We start from the raw sequence: 17486 nt of genomic DNA, 5'->3' as shown, positions 1-17486 counted from the left end.
ATAAAATAAGAGAGGCAGAGACAGAGAGACAGACCGACAGAACACAGGAGAGAGAGCACAAGACAGATCTGGAATTTTTTCCTGCACTCTGGAAAGCTGGAGAATTCAGTAGCTGCTCAGCCCAATAAGTTGGAGCCTCTGGCACAAGAGCACTAGGGATATAGCCCCAGGCTGAGACAGTTCCCAGAATTACCTCCCTCGTGGGTAACTAATGTAAATTTATGTTAAAAGGCTGAAGAAACTGGTGTCTGACATCCTTGGGCAATGAAAGTAGGAAAAAAATCACACTTGCTCAAGCATAGCCCCACTTCCTCCCCCTTCCCCTTTCATTCTATCCAGGCTACAAGCCTACTTCCTAGTGCTACCCATGATCAGCATGGCTCCTCCTCCCTTGGTCTGCTGGCCTAAATGCAGATCATCTCCGAAGACACACTCACATTTGTGGACAGGATACCATGTCTTCGTCTTGTACAATGAATAATCACTAAGACAACAATATGCAATGTATTAATTATTGAAACTGTCCTATTAATCGGTTTTGAAACTGTCTCATTGTTATTTGTTTCTCAATAAAATTATTTTTAAAAATAATAAAACATACACACATACACACACACACGCACACAAAAGACACACCTGGAAATGTACACTAGTGATGCTGGGCATTTCTTAATGCAGTCAAGCTGACAAGATTAGTGGCTACAGCAGTCTTAAGTAAAAGATCAAGAGGGAAGCATCACAATACATAATTTCCAGGCATATATATGACCATTTAACTGAAACAGAACACTTGGGGCTTAAATATAGACACCCAGAGCCCAGTGGGGCAGGATAGAGGTATTAGAAGTAAGCCTACAAAGACAATCAACTGACGGTCAGCAAAGGCACCAACATTCCATATCTTGGAGAAAGGACAGCAGTAGTAAGAAAATTCATTATTCATGTCCTGAAGAGCAAAACTTGACCCTTACCTCTCACTTTGTACAAAAATGGCTGAAAATCTAAATATAAAACCTGAAACTCTGAAACTGCTCCAAGTGATCCCAGGGGAGACCCTTCAAGACAGGCATAAGGAGTGATTTTGTCCTTAGATCCCCAAAACACAAAAAATGTGATTACAGCAAACTAAAAATCTTGTTCACAGCAAAGGATACAGAGTAAAGAAAAAGCCTGCAAAAGAAAAGAAGCACCAGCCATTCAGCTGACAGATAATTAATATTCAGAATTTATAAAGATCTCAAAAAACTTTTAAAAAGACAAGCTATCCAATTTAAAAATGAGCAACTGAGATGTGAACATTTAATTCTCAGAAGAAATACAAATTGCTAATAACATTTGCCATCAAGAAAATGCAAATCAAAATTACAATGAGATAGTTTAGAATGACTATTATTTAAAAAAAAAAAAAAATGCCGGCAAGGATGTGGGGAAAAAGGAACTTATATGTTATTGGTGGAAATGTAAATTGGAACATTCACTACAGAGAAAAATGTGGAACTTCCTCAGTAAATTAAAATAGAACTACCATCTGATCCAGCTATCCCATTCCTGGGTATATATCCAAAGGAAATGAAATCAGCATATCAAAGAGATACCTGAATGCCCGTATTTATTGCTGCACTATTCACAATAGCTAAGATATTGAATCAGCTTAACTGTTCATCAACAGATGAATGGATAAAGAAACTGTGTTACATATGCACAATGGAATATGCAGCCATAAAAAAGAATAAAATCCTGTCATTTGCAACAGAATAGATGAAACCAGAGAACATTACAGTATGTTAAGTGATATAAGGCAGACGCTGAGAGCTAAAGACTGCATATGCTTTCGTATGTGGAAACCCACGTCAAGTTGAAATTAGAATAGTGGATAAGAATTGGAGATGTGGGGGTGTGATGATCGAATATGATAAATGTATGTTGTGGATATGAATAAAGATCACATAAATCCCATTGATACAAATTTTTTAAAGAATATTCACTGTAATATAACTAAAGCCCAAAACATGATACAACCCTAATATCTCACAGCAGAAGACAGGATGGTAGACTTAGGGCTGGCCAGATAGCTCAGCAGACTAAAGCACTTGCTTAGGCAGATGCAGGGACTGGGGTTCAATCCCCAGAGTGCTGTGCTGGCCCTGCCCCTGGGGCATGCAGAGACAGGGATTGAGACTGGCCTTGGTGGCACTCCTGTAATCCCAGTGCTTGGAAGGCTGAAAACAGGAGAATTACTTCGAGTCCAATGTGTGTAGTAAGACTTTGTACTAAATACATAATGAAAAAGAAGAGGGTATAAAAGAAATAAAGTGATATATTTTCAAAATGTAATCAATATAATGCCAATAGGTAATAAAAAGGAATATATTATGCCAATAAAAAGTGACATGAAGGAAACTCTGCAACGTTATGCAGAGTGAAAGGAGGAGGCACAAAAGAAAGACTTATGAGATTCCACCTGTATGGAGGTCTAGATCAGGAAAAATTAATCTATGGTAATGGAAATCAGAGCAATTGTTGGTTGCAGCCAAAGTGGACTTGGTGGCTTCCATCTGGAGTGATGGAAATGCTTTAGCCTCTTGGGACTGATATGGACCAAATGTATGTATTTTTCAAAACAGAAGGAACTATTTGCTCATGATCTGTAATATTGGATTCTTTACTTTCAGTACTCTAAAAAAGCATATAGGCCTTCTAGGGCACAGCATCTTCTTAGAGTTCTCTCATGGGTGGAGAACACAGCAGACAGTTAATAAGAAGGGTCTCAGCTGGTAGGACCAACATCAATGACTTTTGTAAATCAGCATTTATAAATTATTAATATATATGTGGGTCCCTTGAAACCAGTGTGAATGGGCCAGAAAGGGGAAGACACATCAATTCACAGTTTTTCAAAGACTACTTTGAAGAGCTGAATGGTCCCCAACAGCTAAAATGGGATGTCCATGCAGCACACATTATCTCTGATTCATACACTCTTTAAAGATACCATGTGCCAGCAATTACAGTCCCAATAGTTACATCTCTTTGATAATCAAATAAGAGTCTTAGAGCTGTCTGAGGGTGAAAGACATTTAAATGGGTATGTTAAAAAGATATCCCTGACTGAGCCTATGAAGGTGCCTTCTCTTTAATCTAACAAATGCTTTCTCCTTGTCTTCTGCAGGGGCACAAGGTGAAGCACAGGAACAGAGAAATCAAAGTCAACGACAGCCCTCAGCCCCACAAGGCCTCTCTTGGCCTTGGGGAGTTGGGGAGATGACAGCTGTGCTGTGCAGGAGGGTAGGGGAGGGGTGGGGGGAGGAAAGACCCTCAGAGGAAGGATGGGGCTCCTTTACTCTCATTTCTCCACCTGCATTTTGTTCTATTTACCTGGAAAAAAAAGAAAGCAAAGAAAAAAATGTTTCCTTATCTTGGTTGGAGGATCCATGCTACTGCAGCATCTTTCAGGCACTGTCCCTGTCACTTTTGTTTTCTTAAGCTTTGCCCCAGGGTCCCAGTGGCAGGGTTTAACACCCATGTGTGTCTCCTGGCCTGCCTGCCTTCTCAGTTATTTCACAAAGCTGGCCCTACAATGCTTTCTTCAAAGAGGAAGAAGATGACTGACAGGGTACAGAACTAATTTCAGCAATCACCAAGCTGTGTCAGTATAATTCACAGGTAAAGGAAGAAGGATAGAAAATGGGAAGCACTCTCAGAATCCACTTTGCAAAGGTCTGAATGATAAGTTTAAAATGTGTTTTCAGGGTTTCCCAGTTACAGTGTGTCCCCTGTAGTTAGTAAGTACTGTGGAAAGAGGCTTTAACCAAGAGCACAGAAGTGTAACAAGGAATGCAGGTCCTGGGGTCCACAGGCGTCCTTTCCTTCATGGTCAGGTGGTACACCATGTTGATTTGCAGCAGAGTTTAGCTGGTTCATGACTCTTACCATGTGCTTTTGCATGGAGCGCCCCAGTGAGATATATGAGGTATGACTGAAATATATGATAGATGTTTAAATTTTTAAAAAATTACACTAAAAGACACACTCTCAAATACTCTCTCACTTTGACCACACTCTGCCTATCATTCTTGCTATTCTCTGCAGTAGTTCTGGACATCCTTTTCGTGACTATCTTTAGGAGGTGTGATCAAAAACTTGGTGAACACTGCTGCCAAGAGCCATCCAATAGACAATGCAGGCTGGTAAAAACATTAGTGTGTCCTCCTTTACCAGCTCTGGCATGGTGATACTTCCTCAAATTCAAAATGTTTGGACTCAGTCATGGGTATCATAGACAGCTGTGATGACAGAACTCAGGACACAAAAGAAGACCTCTAGAACTACTTCAGAAAGTGGCAAAAATATTGGAATGAGTGTGTTCAAAGTGAGGAATATTTTTAAGGGGATTAATGGTAGCGTGTCTTTTACTGTAATAGTGTATTAAAATTAAACATGATATTTTCGATCACACTATGTAACAATGATAAAGGATGCCTCTGCTAGGTATTGAAAAGAATAAAGAGGGCTTGCTGCATTTAGGATTCAAACATATGCCTATTATTTTTGAGATGTTCACTCCAAGTCTCTTATTTACACAAAATAAAGACATGGGCAGTAAGTAGAAGTCGTCACAGGCATTATCCCTGGGCCAACATAAAGCAAGATGCTATGTTCCAAGATCATTCTCTTGTTTTCCATAGAAACTTATATTTACTGCATATTTTCTTAAATCCCTCTTCCTTCCTACTTAGGGTTTTAAAAGAAGGAGAAACATGATGCATCAACTTGAGTATCTGTACAATGACAGGATGTCTGTTTCCTAAACATCCCATCCAATTCTTCAGTTCTGTCCTTTCCTCTTTAGAAAAGTCAACTTTTGTCTTGTGCTGACTTGTTTCTTTTTCTTTTTCTTTCTTTCTTTTTTTTTTTTCCCTTTTTGAATCTGTTGCCCATCCTGGATGGCTTAGTTGGTATATTGGAATAATTAGCAAATTATGACTCTGCATATGTCATATTTTATTGTATCTTAGTTCTTACAGCTGTGCATCAACATGGCAGTAATGATATTTAAGTGACCTCATGAAGTTCAAATATGGCCATTTCTCTTCCCGCTATTATGCTACAGTTTGAAGCGTATATGTCCTTTATTGACATTTGACATTGCTTTTTGGAAGAGCAAAGACAAGGCTTATTTTGAAGCATCTAAGAACCAATGTCATCCAAATATTGACAGTTGCTATATTTCATGCCATTTTATAACTCACTTGAAAGTCTTCATTCTTGTGAAGTGCCTGACAAGTGCTATCTGCTAGGAACTGGTTCTTCAGCAACTCCCAGTGTTAGTATTACTCACCCTCTATAATGAGTTATACTTGAAAATAAGGAGATAAGAGGTACAGAGGGTTTTTTAAAGGACTAAGATGAAAGAGACCTAATATTCTGGCTAGGAACAGCCGAGATTGAAGTTATCCCTGTGCAGGCATTCTCATCACCAATGACATCCTGTTAGTTATTCTTATTTAAATGTGGGTGAGGTAGGAACAAAAAGGGAAAGTTCTTGGTCCAAAAGTTGTAGAAAAAGAAAAGTAATCTCTGTATCCAGAAAACTAAGACATGGAGGCATATTATCGTCCCATTCCTGAATTGGCTGAAACTTCATTTTATGATTAGATTGCATTTTCATTTTGGCTTTGTTATGCTTTTTGGTTGCGATATGATTTTATGCTTTAAAACAAATAATGTTGAATTTCCATTTCAATAGTGAAATATTAACAATCTAGCTATCAGCCAGATGGAAGACATCTCAACCCAGGAAGCCTTCATTTGCTGGGGTTGCTGGTGCACAGGCTGTACAAAGGAATAAATTTATAAAGCTAATAGATTGACCTGCACATGGCTTCTGGATATCAATTTTCAACAGCACTGCAGCCAAGCTTCGTAGCATGAAGGGTTACAGAGGGAGGAAGGAAAATATTCCTGTATGAATCACATTTGCATACAGAGGATCGAAATAGGCCTTCTGCCTAACAGTCCTAATTTAAAAGGTACTCACTTTGGGCGAGACAAAGGGGCTATTCCTGTAGCTGGTCACTATTTACATGACAGACAAGCCTTCTTTCATAAAAGCTGAAAAGAGGGCATCGAAAATACAGTCTGTGATATTGGGTCACATATTAATCATCACAGCTAATTGTAAATCTTTCTATGAAATGCTGAAAAGCCTCTTTGTGAATTAATACAGTTCTGCTTGACGCATTTGATGTGAAAAGACATTTCTCTGTATGTGATGCATGTCGGCTTTGCTTTGAAAAATAACAAAGTTAGCAGAATATGTCCAATATATTTTCTTGGGGAATAGGGTTTTTATCATACGACTCATTAAGGATTTGCCTTACCCTAACATTTGTGATATAAAGGAAAATCAGAATAAAAGTAATTTTCTTGATCAAGATATGTTTTTACTTAATGCCAATAAATGTAGTCTGTTGCTTGCAAGGGGGAAAAATGTCTTCTGGTATAAACTGCTAAATAGGATAATACGTGCCTCTTTTGTTAAACCAGCCTAGAAATGCTGGACTGCTTCTAAATCTGTTTCTTTTTCATCTGTGCCATCCACTGAAACACTGAAACAACTGTTGCCTTCATATTATATTTGTTACAGCAGAGTGCAAATAAAATTTGTTTGAGAGGATAACGTGGAATTATCTGCTTCATGAAATGTTTTATTTAGGGACATGTATTTATTAACTCAAAATACTCATTGAATGCTGTCGATTTGATAAATATGTATAATATTTAAGATTGCATTTGTAAGTCAACTCTCACCTATTAGTCCTTTTTCTTTACTAATCATAGTGTTTTGAAGGCGTTTTTCAAGCTTTAAAATACAGAGTAGTCCACATCAACATGAATCGCACTAAGTTTTCTTTAAATACTACATACTTTTAGGCCAGCTGCCTTACCTACAGCTTCTGAGAAGCAGGCATAAGTTGAGAGAAAGCCCAGGACTCTCTGAGCACTGGTCCATGTTCCAGGAGTGACCGTCTGATGCTGGAATTCTTCTTGAGTGTCTTCTAGGAGCTGTCTGTGTGCTGTCCTGTGATCACAGTGACCGTGCTCTTCCGAGGTCTACTGGCAACAGGGTGTTGACAGAACTGCACAGCTGTTAAAAGTGTGGCAACAGGCCTCCAAAAATCATTATGAAAGCATTCAATATGCTTTTGAAAATCCAAATACATACATCCAATTTAATTCCCTTTATCTCCTACAGAATAAGTGCTATCAGGGTTATTGTTCTAGAAGGCAATTAAATCACCTTTTTATCAAGCCAAACCAGAGCTGTAACTATTTAAGGAGAAGAAGATGTTCTAAACTGTCACATCAGAGGAGTATTTTCCTGATAGTAAACAAGACTTGATGAGAAAAAAATACATTGATGGGAAAATCTCATGCTACAATGGGCAACCTCAGCACAATGCTTCGGGGTGACCGTGAAGGTAATTTGCTGTGGTTCTGGAACTGTAAGATACAGGGTTTCATCCACACCCAACTTCTGTCATTTTCTGTCACTCATATTTCCCTCCCACCCCTTGTGCTGATTTCCCACTCATTGACCACAGGTGATGTTAATAATTCCCTAACTTTACCAGTGGCTCTGAGGGCTCAAAAGAATGACACCCATTTAAATTCTTCTTGCTAGGCCTCTGTCCTAGTTGTTAGTAGAGAGAGGTAAATGCCTCCATTGCTTGGTCCAGAAAAGGGACATACAGATATGTGTATGAACTCACCTTTAAATTTAAACACGGATAAAGTTCCATGTATTCATTTTTTTTGGAAAAGAACTTGGTACATTATTTGCGTTAGATTTTGCTGTCTGGTACTCTAGGCAAATGATCCTTTCTCCAGCTATAAACCCTTTACCAAAAGAATAAATGGTCCTTACAGTTAAATAATTCATTAATATGCAACCCCATTATGCTGAGGTTAAGTTGAACTTCATCTCCAGATTAAGGAGCCTTGAAGATGAAAGTTTTGTTTATGTTTTTGTTATTGGGTATCTGTATTGTTAAAATATGTACATGCTAGATATTGATGTAAATTTGTTAAAACCATCTTTTCTCTGATAATAATTGTAGCCAATCTGTAAGGAAAAAAGGGGTACAGCTTTATCTCTGCATTAGCACATATGGAAGGATACATATTTATAAAGAGAATTATGCCAATGTTCCCTTACCTTTGCTGGGGTCGGAGTACCCATCTTCCTCCTAATGAAATTAGATGTGCCTATGTGACTTGTTTTGTCCAAGAACAAGTGCGTAGAAATGGCAGGTATTATGTCTGGCAGCATCTTGAAGATTGTTGTTCATTTTCCCTATCACAACAATCAGCAAAATCTCAGGCTGCTCCAAAAAGGATAGATCCCAGAGTAGAGATACAGAGTTTCAGAAAACTCCATTAGGAAAGTGACCTAAGTGAGAAAAAAATCTATGTTTTGAAACTAGGGTGGGGGTTACCATAGCAGGGTGCAGCCTCTACTAACTGATACACATGCAGTCAGCTCTTAAGCAAAAAGTCCAACATCTATATAAGCTGCCTCTCCAACCCCAGCTTGTGTGACACATCCTGGCTTGCAATGCTGCCTGTATGTTGGGCTCGCTCGCACTCTCACTCTCTCTCTCTCTCTCTCCTCTTTCTTTCTCTTCTTCCTCCTCCTCCTCTTTTTTTCTTTCTTTCTTTCTTTCTTTCTTTCTTTCTTTCTTTCTTTCTTTCTTTCTTTTCCTTCCTTCCTTCCTTCCTTCCTTCCTTCCTTCCTTCCTTCCTTCCTCCTCCTCTCTCTTGATTTTTTTTCAGCCTCCTCAGCTCTGGGATTATAGGCATTGGCCACCATGTCCAGAGTTGGTCACTGGTTCAGCCTAGAATGGGGGCGAGGCCAGTGCAGCATGTGGTGCCAGGGATCCAACCAGTCCCTGCACTTGCCTAAGCTGGCTCTTTGTCCATGAGCTATCTCACAGGCCCTGCTACTTTGTTCATTCTTAGAAGACACAAGCCTGTTCAGCCTCAAGACCTTGACCCTAAAGGCACTTTCACCTATTCATGTCATGTTGGAGCTCTCAGATATACATCCCTTCCCAGAGTTGCCTTCTCTAACTATGGTATTTCAAAATATATGTCCTTCCTAGACTCTGTTCAAATGCAGATTTACCACTTCAGCACACTCACAATTTGTAGCTGCTTATTTGAGGGAAGAGACAAAATAAGACAAAATCTATATGTCATTATTCAGCTGGACAAAATATTGGTGACCTCTTTCTCTATGAACCTATTAGAAAGGACTGAAGGAAACAATTTAAATCTGTGAATTAAAAGTACCTCTTTCCATGTAAAATGCTCATTTGGGAATATTTAGTTGTGCAAAGTTTAAACTCTCCACTGAAGCTATTTTTTGCCACTTTGCTCCTTTAGACAAAAGTTTGACTTTTTAATCACTATGCAATAAACTAATAATTACACAACATATGATATAAGAGTTTAAAGGTAACAATTTAAAATTAATTTTAATTATTTTATCAAATATGTACTAAGAATAAAACTAATTACAAAAAATTGAATGCTGCTCTGAATGTTGTCTCAAATTCATACGTTGGCGTTTAATACCCAACGTCTTTATTTTAAAAGGTAGGGCTATTTAAGAAAGAATTATTTCTCAAATGAAAGCTCCACAACCAAGAACAGGAACAGTGCCCTTTTAAAGATGCTGAAGTGACCCCCTGGCCCCTTCTGCCATAGGACACTTCATAACGTGCCTTGTACAGAGGAGAGCCCTCACCAGAGGCCAGTTCTGCTGGTACACTGGTCTAGGACCTTCCTCTTCAAAAGCATATGCAATAAATTTCTGCAGCTCACAAATAACCAAGTCTTGGGCTGGCCAGATAGCTCAGCGGATTGAAGTGCCTGCAAGCAGGCACAGGGGGTCCAGGTTTTGATCCCCAGGCCTGTTGTGTCAGCCCCGCCCCCAGGACATGCTGAGACAGCAATTGAGACTGGGCATGGTGGCGCATGCTTGTAATCCCAGCTCTTGGGAGGCTATAAACAGGTGCATCACTACAAGTCCAATCTAGTAGTGAGACCCAGAACACCCTGTAGACTCTTACCTAAAATTAAAAAAAAAAACAAGTCTTAAGAATTTTATTATAGCAGCACAAATGGATTAAGACAAATAATACATAAAATGCAGGATAAAACCAAGCTGCACCTATAGAAAATTATAGTCTTATCTTCTCTAGTTATGCTTTAGAAAATCATTTGTATCTAAAAATCTAATAAGTATAAAGCACTCAAACTAAGAATTTTAGAAACAGTAAAAGTAATAAAGTCAGGAACCGTGGCATATACTTGTAATCCTAGCACTTGGGAGACTGAGGCAGGGTTGCTGTGAATTCAAGGCCAGCCTGGGCTGCAAAATGAGATCAAGGCCCTGAACTTCATAATGAAATCCTATCTCAAAAAGCAAAACAAACAAACAAACAAACAAAGGCTAGACGAAACTGAGATATTTCTTAAAATAGTAGAACATTAATCTCCTGGTTGTTAAAAAGCCTGTCAAAATAGACAAATCCTCAACAACTTATCATGAATAATTTTGGAAGGATAACACTATCCAAATTATTAGTATAAGATAAAATTGAATGCATAACTTAATAAAAAATTAAATTGCAGGGCCAGCCAAATAGCTCAGTGGAGTAAAGTGCCTGAAAGCAGGTGCAGGGGCTTTGAGCTGAATCCCCAGTCCACCTTGCTGGCCCCACCCCCAGGGCGCACTGAGACAGCAATTGAGACTGGGTGTGATGGCTCCTGCCTGTAATCCCAGCTCTTGGGAGGCTGTAAACAGGCGGATCACTACAAGTCTGTGTAGTAGTGAGACCCTGAACACACTGTAGACCCTTCCCTAAAATACAAAAATAAATAAATCACAAATTTTAAAAAATATAGTTTTCCAAAATATAACACAAAAACAGAAAATTGATAGTAATTCAATTCATGGCAGAAATGAGATATCAAGAAGACATCCAATCAATTATCTAGATCAATCAATTAAAATAATATTCACAAACTATCAAAACCCTGTGGATAGTCAGATAATATATTCCCTTTGTTTTCACTGTACATTATTTTCATAAGTGAACCATACTTCATATCACTCATGTACATTGCTGTTTTACTTGGTTGTACCACAGGCATTTTGGCAGCCCAGTATTTTCCTAAATAAGGTATTTAATAATATTTCATTGGATGGCTGTAATTTATATTACCATTTCTCTATTGGATGACACTTAGCTTACTTGAAGGTTTTATTTTGGATAAAAATGCTAAGAAACTTGCTGGTCACAAAGTACTCCTCAGCAAGTATTTTCCAATTACTTCCATGGTTCATGAGCACTTGATACCACCAAGTTACTTCATAGTCCTACTTCCGGGATTTATAAAAGTAAAATTCCTATTTTTAGAGTTCTTACTCTAAAACCTTGGGTTAACATGGACACGAAAGCTTAACAGCATAAGAAATAGTTACCACTATTTTAACCATTGTTCATTTATAAGAGAAGAATAAAACCAGATTTTCTGCCAGCTACTTGTATTTTCTGATTGTGGAAAAAAAATCTGCTCATGTGCAATCATTCGATAAACTGAGATTTGATTTTCTATTGATACTTATGAGCCTTTTATTTATTTAGATTATCATTTTGTCATGTCTCTTGCATATAATTTTCTGTTTATGTTATGCTTAATTTTGATTGTGGTATTTTCTGTCACATAGACTTTTTATATTTCTATGCAATCAAATCTCTCTCTCCCTTTGTTGACTTTCATTACTTTTGTAGTTGACATTTATTATTTTTGCCTGCTGAGCAATCATTCCTGCTTCTAGTAATTTCCTAGTAGAAAATTTCTTTTATGTATTTTCTAGAGTTGGCCTTCCATCCCACTTCTTTGGCCAGGAGATAGACGTATGACCCAGGCTGGCTAATCATAGAGCTTTATTTCAATGGCCATGATTGGTTTAGAAAAGTCATGTGACCCAAACTAGACCAATCAGTGCCTTCCCTCTTGATCTGTGGTTGCTGGGTGAAATCAACAAGTCACAGTGATCCTGTAAACTAACACAGTAATAAAAGCCCAAAAATTCCTTTATTAGCAAGTTGGAGACAGGTTTCAGGCTTTTTTAACTGAGTATTTTCCAATTATTTCATTATAAAGAACAAGTTCTTACAATGTCCTAAGAGCCCATGTAATGTCACTGTTCTTTTAGTTCCAGAACAGACAGCACAAACTCATCTCCTGTTCCGCTCCTTGGGCTCCTTGGGCTTCTATACTCAGACACATAGCCCTGAGATGTGCACTAGTCCTTCCAGTGCTCTCTGCCTCTTGTTAGGCTAGCATTGTTGCTCTGTACTGCAAACAGAGTTGTGAGCCCTGCATTTTGGTTCAGGAAGCCTGTTACTCAATGCAATGCTCAACATTTTATCAGCAAGGTTAGCCCTGTGTCTAATGTATGCTCATCATTTTGTCAGCAAGGTTCACATGACCACCCTTTGTAACGCTGCAGGAAATTTCTAGGTTCGACCTTTCTCATGGGCCCTGTTTTTTCTCCTTTTCTATAGCATTTATTTATTTATTTTTTATTTATTTATTTTTTTTTGAGATAGGGTCTGGCTACATAGCGCAGGCTAGCCTTGAACTCACTATATAGCCCAGGCTAGTCTTGAATTCATGGAGATCCTCCTGCCTCCTGAGTTCTGAGATGACAGGCATGTGCCACTGCACCCAGCTTGTTTCCTTAGAATTTGTATAATTTATTTATTAAATGCATTTGAAAAACTCATTAAAAAGTTCCCCTGATGTGTGAGGAAAAGGCAGGTTCCATTGAGAACAAAGATTTTTGTGGTTTATTCCCTGAAACATATTAAGTATCGGAGTACATATTATATATCTGCGTTCACTAAATATCTGTAGAGTACAAGGAAGAATTCTGTTCATTATTTTGTTTTGGGAAATCATGACAAATAAATTCCCTTCAATAGACTGGTGGTTACATGACTGAAGACTTTTTTTTTTCTTTTGGGGGGAGAAATTGAGCAAAGCAATAAATTAAAATGTTGCTATTAACAGGCTCTGCAGCCTGTCCCACAGGACAAACACCAGAGTGGTAAAGAAAAAAAAGTGTTCACAAAATTATTTCAAGAGGCACAGTGTTATATAGCTGTAATCCCAACTACTCAGGAAGCTGAGGCAAGAACACTGCAAGCACAAGTCCAGCCCGGACAACTTGAGGTATAGATCAGTGGTAGAGCTCTTGCCTGGCACAGATGAGACCTGTGTTCAGTCCTCAGTACTGCAGAGTTCTGAGCACTGCATTTTGGTTCAGGATGCCTATTACTTAATTCAAAATTAAAGGAGAGGGAGGATCCATTCATGAACTGATTCTGACCCCAAACAAAGCAAGAATTGTATTCTGATTTTGTTATGATTTTTTAAGTGCAGATGCAGATAGGAGGGTGCTGTTAGGATGAGCCAGGCTACCCCCAAAAGATAATGACTGGTCTGTGGCTGAGCATGAAAGCTGACTCTTACTTGCACTTGGCCTCTTGAGAGTACACAAGGCAGTTCCCCTATGGGCTTCCATCACGTGGTGCTGTGGCTTCCAAGGCCACCATGGAATGGGAAGAGACAGAGACTGCTGAGAGTCAGATGTGGGAGGGCCTACACATCACTGCTTCCCACATTTCACAAGCCATAAGGGCAGAAAAACAAAGTTTGACCAAGTACCTGGCAGGAAAATGAAATGTGTTTGATGAGCTTATAGAATTGCTTCTGCTTTCTCTCTTCTGAGACTCAGCTGTATGCTGTGGCCCAGCCCTGTATTTCTGTCCCTCAAGACCAAGTGAGCCACACTAGCTTGGGGAGGAGCATCACCTGAATAACTAAGGTGGTCAAAGCAATTTAGTGGTAGACAGAGGGCCCACAGGGGGGGACATGCCGAAAGTCTGCATCTCGCTCCTTGTCCTGGAGTGCCTTGAATAGAAACTCAAGGATGTGGTGGAAGACATGTTTATATAGCTTCAATCCCTGGGAGTGGAATTGCCATGTGTTATTAAGGAAATAAAAAAAAATTCCAGCCCATGAGGAAGCAAATATTTCTCATTTTTCTATGTCCCAAAATGTAATGGCTTTGAATTTCAAAAGTCTTGCTCTGTCTTGAGACAGGGAAATGTCCCAGAGGTTCATCTCATTTACTTTTCCTTTCACTGACTTTAGTATTTGTGTGTGATTCCATTTTCCACCCACATATCTGCTGTACCTTGAATTTATTTTGGCTTTTGGTATTTCATGAGAACTAACTTGACTGAGTAGCTTTCAAAAAGTTCTAGCCCAATTTCATAATGAGGATGCAATAATGATGACATATCCATCTTTGCCTTGAGTTTGTTTCTTCTGAACACAAACCATTTTTACATTTATATCAGGGTCTATTTTATTCTTACCCTTTCCTTTTCTTTCACCTCTGCTCCTATATTAATTGCTATAGTTTCAAATAACCACTGATGTCTAATAAAGCAAATTATAGTCCTCCACTTTTACTTTCAACTGCTTTTGGGCTGTTACTTATTCTTTAGTGTTTCAGATAAACCCTAATATAGCTTCATCATACTTTGTATATAAAGAGAGCACTTTTTCCCCAAATGTCTCGCTCTGAATATTCCACATCCCCCCCCCAAAAAAAAGAGAACAGACCAATCAGTTCTGCAAACCTAGCTGAGCTGGGACATTAAGGAGAAAAACCATCTGTTATAAATGTAACTTCTTGAAATGTTCCAGAGAAAAACAACATCCCTGCTCATCCAGCCTTCTGACAAGCCAAGGCTGTGGTTTGAATAACAATCTGTTTCCATATATTCTGCCCCAAAGCCTTTTCCTGACTGCCTCAGCCTCCAGCCCCATTAATCTCTTGTCTGAGCCACTTGGTTCTGTGCAGGGAGTCAGAAGGCAAAAGCTAGGTAAATGTCACTGTCTCTTGAATGATCGTCCTTTTTATGCAGCCATCTACTTTGTAAACAAATGCTGGAGGCCTTGACAGAGTTGGTGCATGGGACTCTCTGTCTGCAGAGCCCAAAACACAGCAACAGAGCATTTGGTAATCAAATGCTTCCTGCTGCCACAGCAGAGTTCTGAATTCTTCCTGAAGCTAAGTGGCATGCCTTTGGATCCATTTCACCTGATACTAAGAGCTGGTCTCATACAGCTCCACACACTCACTAACAGCCATGTCAGGCAAAGCCTGCCACAACTGCAGCCTCAGAGATGTCAGGTTCTTGTCCAAGGATGCAGATAGGCAAGGGGCAAGCAGAGACTGGACTTTGCTTGTGAATTTTAGTAAACAGAAAAGCATAAAATAGAGAAGGTATAAATACCTAATATTAAATATCATTCTTGGGCCAGCCAAGTAGCTCAGAAGATTAAAGTGCCTGCAAGGAGGCTCAGAGGCCGGTGGTTCAATCCCCAGGCCTGCTATGCCAGTCCTGCCCCTGGGGTGCCCTGAGACAGCAATTGGGACTGAGTGTGGTGGTGCACGTCTGTAATCCCACTCTTAGGAGGCTGTAAACAGGCAGATCACTACAAATCCAATCTAGTAATGAGACTCTGATACCCTATAGCCACTTCCCTAGAATACAAATTATATATTCTTCATTATTCGAATAATTTTATATAGGTTAGCTCAATCCTGATGAGTCGAGGGCCATACTTACCTCAGATTTATTTATCAGCAAACTTAGACACCAAGAAACTAATTTGCAGGCTATCTATTCAATAAGCAACAGGGCTGCCGCTGAACCTGAGAAGCCCGCAGCCAGAGGTTACTGTCCTAACCACTTCCTCAGGGTCTTAAATTCGGCCTGACACCATAATCACCTGTAGGTCTTCATAAATCACAGACTTGGACGGCAACAGAATTTCTCACTCAGGAAACCACAGGTAAGAAGCAGGGATTTTACACTTTTTAACAACTTGACTGTGATGCAGTTGTTACTTTGGCCCCAGGGATTACATTTTGAGAACAATTGTGCTGTACTGAAATGATTGGCAGGTAGCTTCCCTTAAAGGCAGAAAGGGTAAACAGACTGGAAGAATGTTTAAGCCACGCAACTACGTCCTAGTTTTTAAGTCAGAATATCTGTGCTCTTTCAGTCCCTAAAGCAACTAAACCCTGTATTGCCTGCAAGGCGCCAGCTTCCTCCTATTTCTGTTGGGTTCCAGGCAGCTATCCAAACACTGAACAGTACTGACAGCACTTGTTGAAGCAATGAAAAGCCAGGGCTTCCTGTAGAATAAAATACACAAATCCAAGCTTTGTGGATACTCTTTAATATTGCTTTCTTGGCTAAAAATGACATTTACCTGGTCTTTCGAGGTTGATGTGTAGCCAACAAGGTCATTTGCCCAAATCACTTTCCGCCTTGGCCCATGGACAATATTTTCTGTGTATGTGGTATAGTTGCCATAAGAAGGAAGAGGAGCTATAGTCTATATTTATACATAGATTTACGTATTGCTCATTTTTAGGATACTATTTTGAACAAAAGAAAGAATTCTGTGTTGAAGCTAAATTGTTAACCCAAATAAGACTGTTTACAAATTCTCATATAACAGGAATATCATCCTTGCGCCAAAATAGATTTAAACATTGCCAACTTTGTTAAGAACAGTTACTATAAGTTTAACACATGCAAGCAATAATATGAAAGATGGGGCTATAAACGATCACCTATGACTCATTAGTTGGAGGACAGAGAAAATTATTAAGTCTTAATAAAACTTTTAATGAATGCAGCCTTTTGTGATGCTAAAAGCTGAAATTGATATGATGTCTTAGACTGGGATATATTCTTCTTGGATTAAAGCATCTTTTGCTTTGGTCTGAAATATTTTCGACTCCATGAATAATGAACTTTTGAATAATTCTTCCTATAAAAAGACTCAAAGTTTAATAATTTTGAGAGCCCCCAATTGGATTACAAAAGAGAAATAAAATGTAATTCTGTTGTTATACCAAAAAGTAAAAACAGGAGCCAGGGAGATGGCTCAGTAGAATAAGCACTTGCCTGGCAAGTGCAAGGGCCTTAGTTTAATCCCCAGTTCCACAAAAGCAAAACAAAAAGTAAAAACAAAAAAGCAAGGCTGTAAATCTCAGGTCTATGGTTTACTGCCTACCTTAACTTCAGTCTCAGTCATCACATCCATAAAGTAGGGAAAATTTTGAATCAATGAAGGTAAATTTCATACACATACATGTACCCCCATTACCTGGCATACAACAACTACTAGGGAGCCTGAAGCAGGTGCATCACAAGTAGGGGATGCCTGGGCAAGATCCTGTATCAGAAATTAAATGTTGGGTTTTTTTCAAAACAACTGGGTTCACTTTCCTCTGTGGCCACATAATCTCT

General features: G+C 39.0%; 1 protein-coding gene across 1 annotated transcript in view; it reads left to right on the top strand.

The window, feature by feature from the left end:
- The window catches only part of Macrod2 (MACRO domain containing 2), a 1506514-nt gene extending 1503248 nt beyond the window's left edge, over positions 1-3266 (top strand). The window contains exon 18 of the mRNA XM_023720132.1: positions 3170-3266. The gene's annotated coding sequence lies outside the window, so the exon portion shown is untranslated. The remainder of the gene's footprint in view (positions 1-3169) is intronic.
- Positions 3267-17486: the final 14220 nt, after the last annotated feature.

Source organism: Octodon degus, unplaced genomic scaffold, assembly GCF_000260255.1.
Source record: "Octodon degus isolate 3935 unplaced genomic scaffold, OctDeg1.0 scaffold00073, whole genome shotgun sequence".
NCBI lineage: Eukaryota > Metazoa > Chordata > Mammalia > Rodentia > Octodontidae > Octodon > Octodon degus.
The sequence above is the reverse complement of the archived record's forward strand: the minus strand, read 5'-3'. Positions and strand labels throughout refer to the sequence as shown.